The following is a 15,865-nucleotide window of genomic DNA, read 5'->3' on the forward strand; positions in this document are numbered from 1 at the left end:
GCCTCCCCAGAGATGGGTAAGCAGTGCAGGGGCAGTGGATGACCTAAGACAGGGGCTACTTGATTCCCTTTGACATGCAAAAAACAAAAGAGGGGGACTTGCTGGTAGCAGGCCTTTCCCAGGCCCCTGAGGCCCAGCCCCCAGTTCTTTGTTATGCATGTCAAAGTGGCCAGCTCACTAGGCCATGAAAGCAGGCTTGCAGTTTTCCTGCTTGTCTGTCTGAGACATATGTGCTCCATAGGAACGTCAGGAACGTCTTGACCTTTTTCTGCTCTGGTGGACTCCCTGATAAGAGAAGTTTCGGTGTCTAACAATGGCAGATGTCGTAGCCGAATTTCTCCCCTCTCCTCCCCTTTTTCTGAGTAATTTTCCACTCCTGCTGCTTGGGGGATATAAGGGGAGGATGTGAGGAATAAAGAGAGACTCCTGGATGAAGAACCTTGGTGTCCTGTGTATTTCTTAACCTCATCGTCCCTCGCCGGACTCGGTTCCCGTTAGCCGGACGCGGCAAACCACAGCTGGTTCCTACACTTTAAGACACAACCAGGTTAAGTGCAAGCATCAATCTCGCTTTCATTCTGAACATGTCTCTTGAGATGTGGGAAGAACACAAAGGACTAAGATGAAAAAATTATATTTCTAAGATAACACAGTTATCTGTTGGCAGGCAAAGAGAGTGGCAAAGATCCATATAAAGGATGGAAATGGAAAAAAAGACAAGCTCCCACTTTTATGGGTTTCTTTGGAAAAGTTGAAGGGAAGAGAAAGTGAGGGAGAAAACATGCAATTTAGAAGAAAAAAATGAGTAAATAGAATTCTAGTCAGCTCTCTTAGCTTTCCTTTCTTCAAGTTGAAGTCTGGTGCAGAGATTATAAGAACCAGTGGCAACTGGCAAAATTAGGATAACCTACAGCCACCCATTTCCTGCCTCTATATCCAGGAGGCATCACAGTGCTTGAGGCATCCATTTGTGTCCTTCAGATGAGGATCATTGCATTTTTGAAGCATTCATTGCTATAAAGAAGCTGATAATTCCAATCATACTATTCCTATTATCATCCTTAATGTATCTATTACATTATTTTATTGGAATTTTGTGAGAAACCAAGTTTCTGGACATTCCAGGAGTACATCATATTATTGAGATAAATTATAAAGTCTAGAAAGCAAATGTTGTGATCATCTGGGACTTTTGTGCAATTACTTCAAAATCTGTCTATATAAGTCTCACCAGACTCATTTTTTTAACCGGAAAACTTTATGAAGTTTGCTCCTCAAACACCAACATTGTTACTGTATTTACCAACTTTTTTGAAACATATTAGATTATTGGTATGTGATAATTCTGCAAGAATTCAGAACAATTTTCCTTTTGGATTGCCTTGTCTGAACTCTTTATGCTCTACCATATATTTATTGCATAGACGTGAGACCACTATCTTTGCAAAAGAGTGCCAAAAGAAAGTTGGTATTGGTTAAACCAAAGTTTCTGGGAAAAGAATATAACACCAGTTTTTTACATGAATATGAGCAAAGACCCTTAACTGTGACTCTAAACACATGTGTCAGAGCTAACTGACTCAGAGAACACTCTATGATGAGCAAACAAGTGTACCCTCCCCTGAAATCTTATCACAACTTTGGGAATATTAATTATAAGGCAAATGAGGAACAGGAATCATACTTATAATAAAATGGGTTAAATAATTCTGATAGAATTCACTCAAGATATTTGCTGCCACATTTTTAATTCTGCTTTGACATTGAACTTCTCAGGGTTGATCTTTCCTCCTCTGAAAACATCACTGTGCTCTCCAGCATTCTGCATCTTGACATCAGTATATATGCCAATGTGTTTCTATTAATGGTCATTGCAAAAATGACTTTACTGTTGGAAAACTCAACTGATAATTTTCCTAATCCTATATTCCTGATGCTGATTTCTCACTCAACATGAAGTCCCCAAATGAAAGAAGATACATAAAGCTAAAATAGTCTTCACCAATGCTAACTAGCAGAACTAGGGTCCCATATCATTCAGTAGAACCACGATTGTAGTTTTCTCATATTCAGGTTTTGCTGAGCATACATCTCAATCTCTTTTAAGTATGTCAGGATTCATGTGCTTCCTTCAAGGTAATTCATCTTCTGTTTATTTTAAATTATTAAGTGCATGCTAGATAGGATGAAATGTAAAATGTTTATATAATATCTTCTCTCCAAGAACATCAAGCCTTTGAAAAATGATTCACTTCATCAAAGACCAAAATTGAAGATAGTAACATGCAAAGTCAAAACAGGTAACTTTTGTGGTACAACCTCTCTGGAAAACATATATAGAAACTTTGAAATAATAGCGACTCTTCACACCTCATGTGTGTTATTTTCCCACAGTGTGTAGGAAGGATTTTCAACAATATGTGGATGTTGATGCTTACATCTGTTTTCAAAATATTTCTATAAAATCATGAGAAAATTATACTTAAAATAACTTATAATAGATGTCTCTAAAATTATGTTTCCCACATTGGATTCATTACAGAAGTTAGTTGGATTATGAGGCTGATTTTCTTTCACCCTAATTTTTAAAAGAGCTTATGTGGGGGCACTGCTACAGTTGAGAAACCTAGGAGAATGAGAATATGGTATGGTATTGAACCCAGGAGGGCAAAAACAGTTTGTGAAACAGAAAAAACTCATCTACAAGATAATGTCAACTCTATTATGACTCCTTGTATATGATCTTATTCTATCGTACCTGTGATTTGTTTTATGGTTCTTTCCATACACCAATGATGTGGTCAGTCTGTAGCAAGAAATGATACAATGTATGACCATATGTAATTTATTTTACTCCTTTCTTGTAAAATAAATCCATTATTGGCTAGAGAGCATTATTTTCATCTCCCACTGAAGCTCTCCCACAGACAACTCTGATTCTCTGATGGGACGCATACTTATAATAAAATGGATAAAATAATTGTATTTTCAAAGTTCAGAGATTTACCCACCCTCTTCTTAAAGTAGTTTCCTCAACATGGGAAGATAGTGCCATGAAGAAACTACATGATAAAGAAAAGCAATATTCACAGTAGCTGCATTTACTACACGTGTTATTTGAATCCTTGAGTTATAGTCAGGAGCAGAACCACACATTCCTGTTGCCCAGCTTCTTTCTTTGTTCCTTGTAATTAATTTTCATTCTACACAGTTCACTGAAATTGTTCTATCCTCTGCATTTCCAGAAACATTCCCTCCATTCACGCTGGCATCAACTTCCTGGTGCACTGTGGCCTTCTCGTTATGTATATCCATTCGTGCATGTTAACCTGCTATAGCACTGAGGGTGGTCCTGTTATTTATGCATATACTGCACATATGATTATCAGCCCTCTTTAGATCATGGACATCCAAGCACCTTAACTTTCCTAGAAATCTTTCATAATCCAAAATTTTCCTCACTGTGTATATTGATCCCTCTCTCTGCCTGCAATATCTCTGATTCCTCTTACCAATCACTATATCTCCATAAAACATGTTCCCTTTAAAGCCCTGTTTCTCGATGTACAGCCTTTCATGCTTGAAATTTCCACCCTCTGACACATAACCTCACTTTTTAAGTCTCCGCTCATCTCCATCTCTAGAAAAAAAAATCATCTTCTATACTTGTTTTCTCCTCAAGATCTTACCACAAACACTGTTGTGGGTGGAATAAACAAAAAAAACTGTTAACTACAACTTGATGTAAAAGTAGTCCCCTCAAGTTCAAGAACTGATAGACTAGACAGGAAAAACAAGACTTTACAGGTCACATGTTTATTACACATTTCAGAAATGAAGTAGCCCCATTGGGGGGAGGACAGTTTATGTCATGAACAACAGGCATAATCATGGATATTTCTCAAGGCAGAGTGATTCCTAATGGAAAGAATGAACAACAGCAACAACAACAAAAGATGGAAAGTAAATTTAAAAACAACATGGAATTTGTTGATCAATGTGTAAATGTAATCAGTTTGGGGGGACATGACAAATGATGAACAATGAATTTTTTTCTATGATATATGAAAGAAGAGACAGTAAATACTCTGATGCCTCCTGTTTCCATAGAAATATAAATCTTTCTCTGTGAAATTCACTTTAACCTAAAATAGATAAATCTGAAAATTATTTTAGCATTTGTATATGGTGACACCCCAATTGTAGGTGTTCTGATGCATTGATCACTAAAATTACTACTAATTGATGTCAATATTTACTGGCTTCAGAGGGACACATGTGTAATTGCAGGTACTTGAAAGGCTGAGGATAAATCCCTGTCAGGTTTCAAGCCAACTTTAGTATTTACAGACGTCCTGTCTCTAAATATTAAGACAGGGAATTTGATATGAATGCCATAGTTCTGCCAAGGACATACATGTCCCTGGATAAAAATACCCAGGCCCATATGCAAACAGCAATAAACATTCCAAAAATAAGATATATTCACCTTAAATTTAGCTTGATTGAAATGGTACTTGAGGAAAGTAAAATTATAGGATTATTACTACTGTTCATTTTTACTTGGATTAATTGACATTCACATTATTTTTTAAGTAGTTTAAGTAAATCTGTACATTTGTCAACAGAGTCCCATTTGGGCAAGTCTCCACACGAAGAGCAACAGAGTCTTGAAGACACTGAATACAGCCAGCTACAGGTATGCACATGTCAAATTCCCAATTACTTTTATTTTTCTTCTTTATAGAAAGTCAATTAGGCCAAGTAAATTGAACTCATAGAACATTCTTTGGGAATTCAAACATCATAATTTAATATTTAAGTATAAATATGTTAAGACATGAAATGCTATATTAATTAATATATAATAATAAAAATTAGCTTTAGAGATCAAAGTGGATTACACATATGCTTTATGTTATCATTGTGCCTATATTTTTGAAGAATGTTTGTGTTTTCATCTGTGTGACATCCTTAAGTGGGGAGCAATAAGTCAGAGACTTAGAAATAAGCAGTTGAAATCATGAACATACATAAATGCAATGACAACTGAACCCATTCATTTAAAAACAACTTCATTCCCAAGGGTTCAACATTTAATTTCACATTACCTGTCATCTGAAAAAAGATGTCATTCTCCATGGATTTCAGCATCTCCATGGAGGGAGGGAACAGGCTCAAATCAGGCACAAAATTTCATGTTGTATCGAAACACTTCAGGATGGGTACTTTTCTGCTAATGTACAAAAAAATATATATTTCCTATCCAATGTCTGTAAGAAACCAATAAAATTATGAAACATATTTACCTTACCTCTTTAAGTGAGGTTAGACTAAAGATTTTGGATATCATTTTTGGGAAATTATGAAATTTTGAATGTCTAAATTATGAAATTTAGATCTCATATGATCTAACATAGATCATATAAGAATATGCCTCCTGATCTCATATGATCTGTGTTAGTATGTAAAGTATTTGCATGCATTTGCATGGGTTCTCTTCCACTATTACACAAGGGTCCTTGTAGTGTGCAGATTTGTCTTTGGTTGTGTCCTGGGTATGGTTTATATCTGAGTATCAGGAGTGAAAACCACCATGTTGCACATGCCAGTTTTACTCACCAGTATTTCTCTGACGTCACAGAATGAACTACACAAATGATCACAGTTTATAGCAAAACAGTTATCACCTGTAATAGAAAGTAACACTACAAAATGAAGAGATGAAATAGGAAATATCAATGTTTACCTGGAAAATCAAAAGAGGCCTTGGTTTTAATATAATTATTAGGCCTTGTTTTAAAATAGAAGGAAAGAGGTGGGAGTAAAGAAGGCCAAAGAGGAGATGAAGGGTAATGAACTCAAATTGGAAAGAAAAAATTTAAAATGAGAGGTAAACTGGTCACTTCATAGTGAACACACAAACCCACAAACACACACACACACACACACACACACACACAGAGTAATGCAATGAAATTCTCAAAAAAAAATAAGATTGATGGTGAAAAATGAAATAATGTGAAAACCCCATTCCAATAACAGACAAAAATACATCAAGAACACCAATACAAAAATGCTTGAGATTTCCCTTATACTAATGTTAGGAGATATTTCTGTGCGGGACTTCTAATTTTAGAAACCTTCTTTCTTTTTTTGCTCTAGCTGCAAATGTCCTAACCTGCTATTGCCATGAATAAGCTGAGCTCAGATGCTCGATGGCCCCCACCTCACCCAGAGAAATGAGAGAACTTCACAATTTGGAGAAAATCCTCAGCCTTAGTACTTGTTCATGTATACAGGGATGTGGGCCCATCTAACATGGATACTTACTGACAAACACTCTAGTGAGCAATTCAGACTCTAAAGATGGACTCCTATAATCAGTGATGTAGAGGTAGGCAAGAGTCCATATCTCTGAGGGGTTTTCTTACAAGCTGTTGGAGCAGAGCAGGCATGACCTGCTTGGAGAATCTGCAATTTCTTCTGGGAACTGTAGGAAAATGCCATTGTACCTGCCAATGCCCAGCACTGCTAGATTCTTCTGTCACTTGAATTCTCAAAAAGCACTCTCCTTCAGTGTCATTATTCTAAACAACCATTTCAAGAGGCAGTGTTCTGTGAACCTCTATTCAAATAACTGTCCAACAGGCAAAACACATGTATTTCTGATGAGAGTTTCCATCCCATTCCTGATTATCACTATCCTGACATCATTGGATCAGGGTAAACTTCCACCATTTTGTAAGGAGAGTTGGCTATGCATTCAGGAGTTGCAATACCTGCAGTGGTTTCTGATCCAGCAAACAGAGTTACTACACAATGAAACTCTTCTCCAAGGTGTTTACCCTGAGAATTTCATTGTAATCACCAGAAGGGTGTCTACAAACACCAGTGTGTTGGAAAAGCCAACGAATTTTTAAATGCCTCTCAGCTGAGTTTGTTTACCATCCCTGGTGTGGATCATCATGTGTGTTTTTTGCATGCATCCAGTTTCCTACCAGCCATTGCCCTGGCACTTGCTATCAGAGACCTTCAAACAACATGTTTCAATGAAAGTACCATGACTTTTTAATCTTTGGTAGACCACGGGTCCAAGCTCAAGCTACCGAAGGCTCTCAGCAGATCTGGTCTTGGATTCTGGTCTCAGATTACAACCCATTTTAATTCTTCCTTTGGGTGCCTCCCAACCATTGTTTTTTACATGGTTTTATCTGATTTTAGAAGTTAAAATAGGAATGTATGTTGTTTCCATTATCCCAGGAAAAATGCCTCTGTGAGGTAATGAGGGATAAAAGGATCCTGCACTCACAGTCTAACTATTTCCAGGATTTTGTGCAGTATTTTGAAATTTGCTTGATATCTACGCAAAAATCCAATTCTCTCCTCTGCTGAAAATGTTGTATTTGTGTTGAGGGGAATCTCTATTAGTTTCTTATTTTCTCTCTAAAAAAATTTTTACACAATTAAGAAGATTTTGCTGCTCTTTTATATGTTTGAAAGACATTTAAGGCAGTATTTTAATACATTATGTGTGAAATCATTTTGCCATAATGGTTTATCAAGAATAACTAATTTGCTGAAAATCAGTGCTGAATATTCTTTTGTTGATGGGTATCAGTTAGTTCCATAATTCTATAAATGTGACTTATAGTGTAAAATATTGAAGTTCATATATCACATGTGCATTCTGACTCATACATTGGGGTTAATTGGAAGGAGTGAGAAAGCTGAATCATATTCCTAGAATCTAAAGGAATCTCCATAATGCATTCCAGTATGAAGGTCTTAAATTTTCAGTCTGGAAGTCTAGGATTGGACTTTCCTGCCACATCCTAAACTGCACTTATTATTTGAATACTTTAAAAATGTCATTCTGACTGGGGGCATCTGAAATGCCAATGCAGTTTTGAATGGTATTTCCTTGAATTCTAGTGGGCATTTTGTAATTCCTGATTTAAGAACTGTGTATCTCTTGCTTTTTCCCATTTTTTATTGTGTTAATGAGATTTTCCTCAGCCTTCGAGAGGAGAGATTCATTACTTGCACTCTGCTACTTTTTCCTGACAATGCTGCAGTCTATTCCTTCAATGAATGCATTTCTTTTTTTAAAAAGCCATGGATTCTGTGTTTCATCTGGTTACTGGTTCTTGTCGTGGCTTTCCAGCATTTCCACACAGCCTGACTTATTCATTATGCAGCCATACACCAGTTTTTCTGGCTCCAATCTCTGAAAATACTCACTAAATAGTGCCTTCCTTCCATGGAATTCCAAGACTTTGTTCAATGAAGATGTTTGCATACTCTACCCAAATGCAGTGTTTTCCTTTGTCCACATTAATTGTGGACATATTTTTGTTCTAAATTTCTCTTCCTTGAAACTCAAATTTTGATGAAGTAAATACTTTGCTGAAATATATTAATTTTTAGAAGATTCTGGTGAATCAAATTAAACAATTCCAAGAGTATTTTATTCCTACTTGATGTGACACATTTGAAATCTCTATCAATTCAAATATCATATTTAACATTAAATATTTAATTAACCCTCCCAGGCTGCAGTTGTGTCTCAGTGATGAGTGTATGCCTCACATGTGTGAAACCTGGGTTTGATTCAGCATCACATAAAAATAAATCAAATACATCAGACTGCGGCGGAGGAGATAACTTCATTGAAACCTATGGTTACAGCATCAAATAAATTTATAGGAGTAAACAGTAACTCAGCAGTCAAACAGAACAAGAAGTAACATGAGCAGCTTCAAAAAGCAAGGAAGAAAAGGAGTACAAACAATGCAGGACAGCCTAAATATTCAGGAGGACCTAGAGTCATCAGAAAAATGGTCATATAAAGAACTCAAGGAACACTTTAGACAGACGGAATGGAACCTTAAAGAGGATACAAGACAGCAAATTCAAGCAGCGAAAGAACACATTGAGAATGAATTACATAAACAGATAAAAGAAGAAGTGAAGCATCTTTATCAGGAGATAGAGATTATAAAAAATAATCAAACAATAATTCTAGAAATGAAGGAAACGATAAACCAAATTAAAAACTCAATTGAGAGTATCACTAACAGAGTGGAGCAAGTAGAAGCCAGAACGTCAGATAATGAAGACAAAATATATCATCTTGAAAAGAGTCTAGCCAACTCAGAAAGGCTGGTAAAAAATCACGAGAAAAACATCCAAGAGTTATGGGATAACATAAAAAAACCAAACTTATGAGTCATTGGGATAGAAGAAGGTACAGAGATTCAAACCAAGGGAATGAGTAACCTGCTGAATGAAATAATTACAGAAAACTTTCCAGAAATAAAAAAGGAAACAGATATACAAATTGAAGATGCATACAGGACACCGAGCACACAAAATCACAGTAGACCAATGCCAAGACACATTGTTATGAAGATATCCAATATAGAGAACAAAGAGAAAATATTAAAAGCTACAAGAGAAAGGAGACAGATTACATTCAGGGGTAAACCAATAAGGTTAACAACGGATTTTTCATCACAGACACTGAAAGCAAGAAGGTCATGGAACAATGTATTTCAAACACTGAAAGACAATGGATGCCAACCAAGAATTCTGTATCCAGCAAAATTAAGCTTCAGGTATGACAAAGAAGTAAAAATCTTTCATGATAAACAAAAGTTAAAAGAATTTGCAGCCAGAAAACCAGCATTGCAAAGCATTTTCAGCAAAACACTACACGAGGAAGAAATGAAAAACAATAACCAAAACCATCAGTGGGAAGTGCCTCAGTAAAGACAGAGGGCGAGGGGAAAGATAATCATGGAGAAACAAACTAAATTTTTTTTTTAAAAAAGGATAAATAATCAAACATGGATGGAAGTACAAACCATATATCAATAGTAACTCTGAATGTTAATGGCTTAAACTCTCCAATAAAGCGAAATAGGCTGGTATCATGGATTAAAAAAACAAATCCAACAATATGCTACCTCCAGGAGATACATCTGATTGGAAAAGATATACACAGGCTGAAGGTGAAAGGATGGGAAAAAATATACCATGCACACGGTCCTCGTAAGCAAGCAGGGGTGGCCATCCTCATATGGAATAAAATCGACTTCAAGACTAAGTTAATCAAAAGGGATAAGGAAGGACATTATATACTGTTAAAAGGAACCACTCACCAACAAGACATAACAATTATCAATATTTATGCACCAAATAATGGTGCTGTGACATTTATAAAACAAATTCTCCTCAAGTTCAAGAATCAAATAGACCACAACACAATAATTATGGGTGACTTCAACACACCTCTCTCACCATTGGACAGATCCTCCAAACAAAAGTTGAATAAAGAAACTATAGAACTCAATATCACAATCAATAACCTAGACTTAACTGACATATATAGAATATATCAACCATCATCAAATGGATATACTTTTTTCTCAGTAGCACATGGATCCTTCTCAAAAATAGACCATATATTATGCCATAGGGCAACCCTCAGTAAATATAAAGGGGTGGAGATAATACCATGCATTTTATCTGATCATAATGGAATGAAACTGGAAATCAATGATAAAAGAAGGAAGGAAAAATCCTACATCACATGGAAAATGAACAATATGTTACTGAATGATCAATGGGTTACAGAAGACATAAAGGAGGAAATCAAAAAATTCTTAGAGATAAATGAAAATACAGACACAACATATCGGAATCTATGGGACACAATGAAAGCAGTTTTAAGAGGAAAATTCATCGCCTGGTGGTCATTCCTCAAAAAAAGAAAAAAACAACAAATAAATGTGGGGCTTTCTTCTCAAAGCCCTAGAAAAGGAAGAGCAAAACAACAGCAAATGTAGCAGAAGGCAAGAAATAATTAAAATCAGAGCAGAAATCAATGAAATTGAAACAAAAGAAACTATTGAAAAAATTAACAAAACTAAAAGTTGGTTCTTCGAAAAAATAAATAAGATTGACAGACCTTTAGCCATGCTAAAGATGAGAAGAAGAGAGAGAACTCAAATTACTAACATACGGGATGAAAAAGGCAATATCAAAACAGATGCTACAGAAATACAGAAGACAATTAGAAATTATTTTGAAAACCTATATTCCAATAAAATAGAAGATAGTGAAGACATCGATAAATTTCTTAAGTCATATGATTTGCCCAGACTGAGTCAGGAGGATACATACACACAACTTGAACAGATCAATATCAATGGATGAAATTGAAAAAGCCATCAAAAGACTACCAACCAAGAAAAGCCCAGGACTGGATGGGTATACAGCGGAGTTTTACAAAACCTTTAAAGAAGAATTAATACCAATACTTATCAAGTTATTTCAGGAAATAGAAAAAGAGGGAGCTCTTCCAAATTCATTCTATGAGGCCAACATCACCCTGATTCCGAAACCAGACAAAGACACCTCAAAGAAAGAAAACTACAGACCAATATCTCTAATGAACCGAGATGCAAAAATCCTCAATAAAATTCTGGCGAATCGAATACAAAAACACATCAAAAAAATTGTGCACCATGATCAAGTAGGATTCATCCCTGGGATGCAAGGATGGTTCAATATACAGAAATCAATAAATGTTATTCACCACATCAATAGACTTAAAGATAATAACCATATGATCATCTCGATAGATGCAGAGAAAGCATTTGACAAAGTACAGCATCCCTTTATGTTCAAAACATTAGAAAAACTAGGGATAACAGGAACTTACCTTGACATTGTAAAAGCCTCAGGCTAGCATCATTCTGAATGGACAAAAGTTGAAGGCATTCCCTCTAAAATCTGGAACAAGACAGGGATGCCCTCTATCACCACTTCTATTCAATATAGTTCTCGAAACACTGGCCAGAGCAATTAGAGAGACGAAAGAAATTAAAGGCATAAAAATAGGAAAAGAAGAACTTAAATTATCACTATTTGCAGATGACATGATTCTATACCTAGAAGACCCAAAAGGGTCTACAAAGAAACTACTAGAACTAATAAATGAATTCAGCAAAGTGGCAGGATATAAAATCAACACACATAAATCAAAGGCATTTCTGTATATCAGCGACAAAACTTCTGAAACGGAAATGAGGAAAAACACTCCATTCACAATATCCTCAAAAAAATAAAATACTTGGGAATCAACCTAACAAAAGAGGTGAAATATTTATACAATGAAAACTACAGAACCCTAAAGAGAGAAGTAGAAGATCTTAGAAGATGGAAAAATATACCCTGTTCATGGATAGGCAGAACTAACATCATCAAAATGGCGATATTACCAAAAGTTCTCTATAGGTTTAATGCAATGCCAATCAAAATCCCAACAGCATTTCTTGTAGAAATAGATAAAGCAATCATGAAATTCATATGGAAAAATAAAAGACCCAGAATAGCAAAAGCAATTCTAAACAGGAAGTGTGAATCAGGCAGTATAGCGATACCAGATTTCAAACTGTATTACAGGGCAATAGTGACAAAAACAGCATGGTACTTGTACCAAAACAGGTGGGTGGACCAATGGTATAGAATAGAGGACACAGAGACTAATCCACAAAGTTACAACTATCTTATATTTGATAAAGGGGCTAAAAGCATGCAATGGAGGAAGGATAGCATCTTCAACAAATGGTGCTGGGAAAACTGGAAATCCATATGCAACAAAATGAAACTGAATCCCTTTCTCTCACCATGCACAAAAGTTTACTCAAAATGGATGAAGGAGCTTGATATCAAATCAGAGACTCTGCGTCTGATAGAAGAAAAAGTTGACTCCGATCTACATATTGTGGGGTCGGGCTCCAAATTCCTTAATAGGACACCCATAGCACAAGAGTTAATAACAAGAATCAACAAATGGGACTTACTTAAGCTAAAAAGTTTTTTCTCAGCAAGAGAAACAATAAGAGAGGTAAATAGGGAGCCTACATCCTGGGAACAAATTTTTACTCCTCACACTTCAGATAGAGCCCTAATATCCAGAGTATACAAAGAACTCAAAAAATTAGACAATAAGATAACAAATAACCCAATCAACAAATGGGCCAAGGACCTGAACAGACACTTCTCAGAGGAGGATATACAATCAATCAACAAGTACATAAAAAAATGCTCACCATCTCTAGCAGTCAGAGAAATGCAAATCAAAACCACCCTAAGATACCATCTCACTCCAGTAAGATTGGCAGCCACTATGAAGTCAAACAACAACAAGTGCTGGCGAGGATGTGGAGAAAAGGGTACAGTTGTACATTGCTGGTAGGACTGCAAATTGGTGTGGCCAATTTGGAAAGCAGTATGGAGATTCCTGGGAAAGCTGGGAATGGAACCACCATTTGACCCTGCTATTGCCCTTCTCGGACTATTCCCTGAAGACCTTAAAAGAGCATGCTACAGGGATACTGCCACACCGATGTTCATAGCAGCACAATTCACAATAGCTAGACTGTGGAACCAACCCAGATGCCCTTCAATAGATGAATGGATAAAAAAAATGTGGCATCTATACACAATGGAGAACTATGCAGCAATAAAAAATGACAAAATCATAGAATTTTCAGGGAAATGGATGGCACTAGAGCAGATTATGCTTAGTGAAGCTAGCCAAGCCCTAAAAAACAAATGCCAAATGTCGGCTTTGTTATAAAGAGAGCAATGAAGAACAGAACAGGAAGGAAGAGCATGAGGAAAAGACTACAGTAAACAAAGACGAATGGGGGGAGAGAAACGGAGAGAGAAGGGAAAGCATATGGAAATGGTAGGAGACCTTCAATGATACATAAAATCATAAGAGGTCGTGAGGGGCAAGGGGGAGGGAAAAAAAGGGAGAGAATTGAACAACAGCAGGGGAGGTAGAGAGGGAAGATGGGAGGGGAGGGGAGGGGAGGGGGGATAGTAGGGGATAGGAAAGGTAGCAGAATACAACAGTCACTAATATGGCATTATGTAAAAAAGTGAATATGTAACAGACGTGATTCTGCAATCTGTATTTGGGGTGAAAATGGGAGTTCAAAACACAATTTGAGTCAAATGTATGAAAGATGATATATCATGAGCTATGTAATGATTTAAACAATCAATAAAATAGTTTGACCAAAAAAAAAATTTTTAGTTGAACATGGAAAAAAAAATTTAACCCTCCTATGTTTAAAATGTCAAATCTGTATAACATCAAAAGAGTTTTGTTGGGGAATACACACATTGCTAGTTAAGCACTGATGTGAGATGCTTTGAATATATGTATATTAGTGCTTGTTGTCAGAGAACACATTTCCTCTTTCCTTTTTTCCCGGTTTTGCCCCATGGGTAGCTAGATGAAGAGAAGAGCTCACCTTAATCTGGGCTGCATAAGATTGAGTCTTATAAGGAAATATTATTTCACTAAATGTAATAATCTAATCTCCAATTCCAAAGACAGCACAATTGGAAATATGGCGATGTGCAAAGAGTGATGATAATATCTATATGTAACTCATTTTTGTCATTACCAGAGTGATTCTGAGCAACTTCAGGGGATGTGTGCTGCTTCTGAATCTGTTGAGATCAATGCAAGCACACAAAAGGGAATAAGTGAACTTGGAAAAGGTAAGAACCACATAGAAGACTAAATACATTGGAAAGAATATGTCCAAGAAATATGAGCACTGGTATATACTAATTGTGCAAGACATGTGCATATTAAATAAGTAGTAAAGTTTAAGACAAAAATGTAAGACGTGGAGTCTCTCAGTAGGTTTCAGCCACAGGTTAAATTGGATGTATAGATAAAGGTACTGAACTGTGAGTTGCATTTGAGACATGCTTTTATCACAGCTAAATTTAAATAAGGAAAAGGCCTAAAAAAGAGGGAATGAAGACTGGTGAAGGTAGTGAGTACACATTGTCAAAAGGAATAAAAGTAAAAAAGAACCAGTGGTACTCAGGAGAGGGTAGGAAATCCCAACAACATGTAAGAAGGAAAAAGAACAGGGTTTTTAAAGTGTGAGAAGGATTTGTGAGTTTCCAGTTCCAAAGTTGAATGATGGAGAGGGTACAACTTTTCCATCCTTCCTGACTTACTCACAGGTGGGAATGAATTGAGTGACGAAGACCTGCTCCCACAGAGCTAAGTTCACTTACCCTAAATGATTAGGCAGATGTACAAGTTAATGACATGCAACATGTTGCTACTCACTAGGGCAAAATTTTAGGGCAGAAACAGCAAATGCTTTAATTGAAAGGACTAGGAATTATTATTGAGCACTTTCCAAATCCACGGGTATCTAAAATTAACTTTGGAAAGCTTAAAGATTCTTCTAAACTTTATTTTGAGGGAAGAATCCAGAGCTTCATTCAAATTAACCCAGAGGAATTAGAAGCTGACAAATTTCACACTGACACTCTGCAACTGTTAGGAATCATCTTATGGTGACCATGTTCAAAATCTTGTTCTGACTCAGCAGGTCGTAGCTTCTATATGTTCATTATAGTCTAAGGTGATTCAAATGATCCTGATCTATAGAAAAAATGATTTGGAGCTGTGCATTGGATATCCTTTGGGGAAATATGCAAGAAACACTATCAGTTCCTACATTTAAAGACACAACCAGATCAAGTGTAAGCACAAATCTTGCTTTTCATTCTGAGCATGTCTCTTGAGATTTGGGAGGGACCCAAAGACTAAGGTGAAGAGAAGATAGTTCTTAGATAAATCTGTCACATTGACAGGCTGCAAGGTGTGGCAAAGAGCCACACATAAAATGTAAAATGTAAGGAGACAAGCTCCCACTTCTGTGGGTTCCTTTGGAAAAGCTAAAGGGATGGGAATGTGAGGAAGGTAACATAGAATTTAGCAAGGAAATATGAGGAACATGACAAT

Source organism: Spermophilus citellus (assembly GCF_964194105.1).
Source record: "Spermophilus citellus genome assembly, chromosome: 1".
NCBI lineage: Eukaryota > Metazoa > Chordata > Mammalia > Rodentia > Sciuridae > Spermophilus > Spermophilus citellus.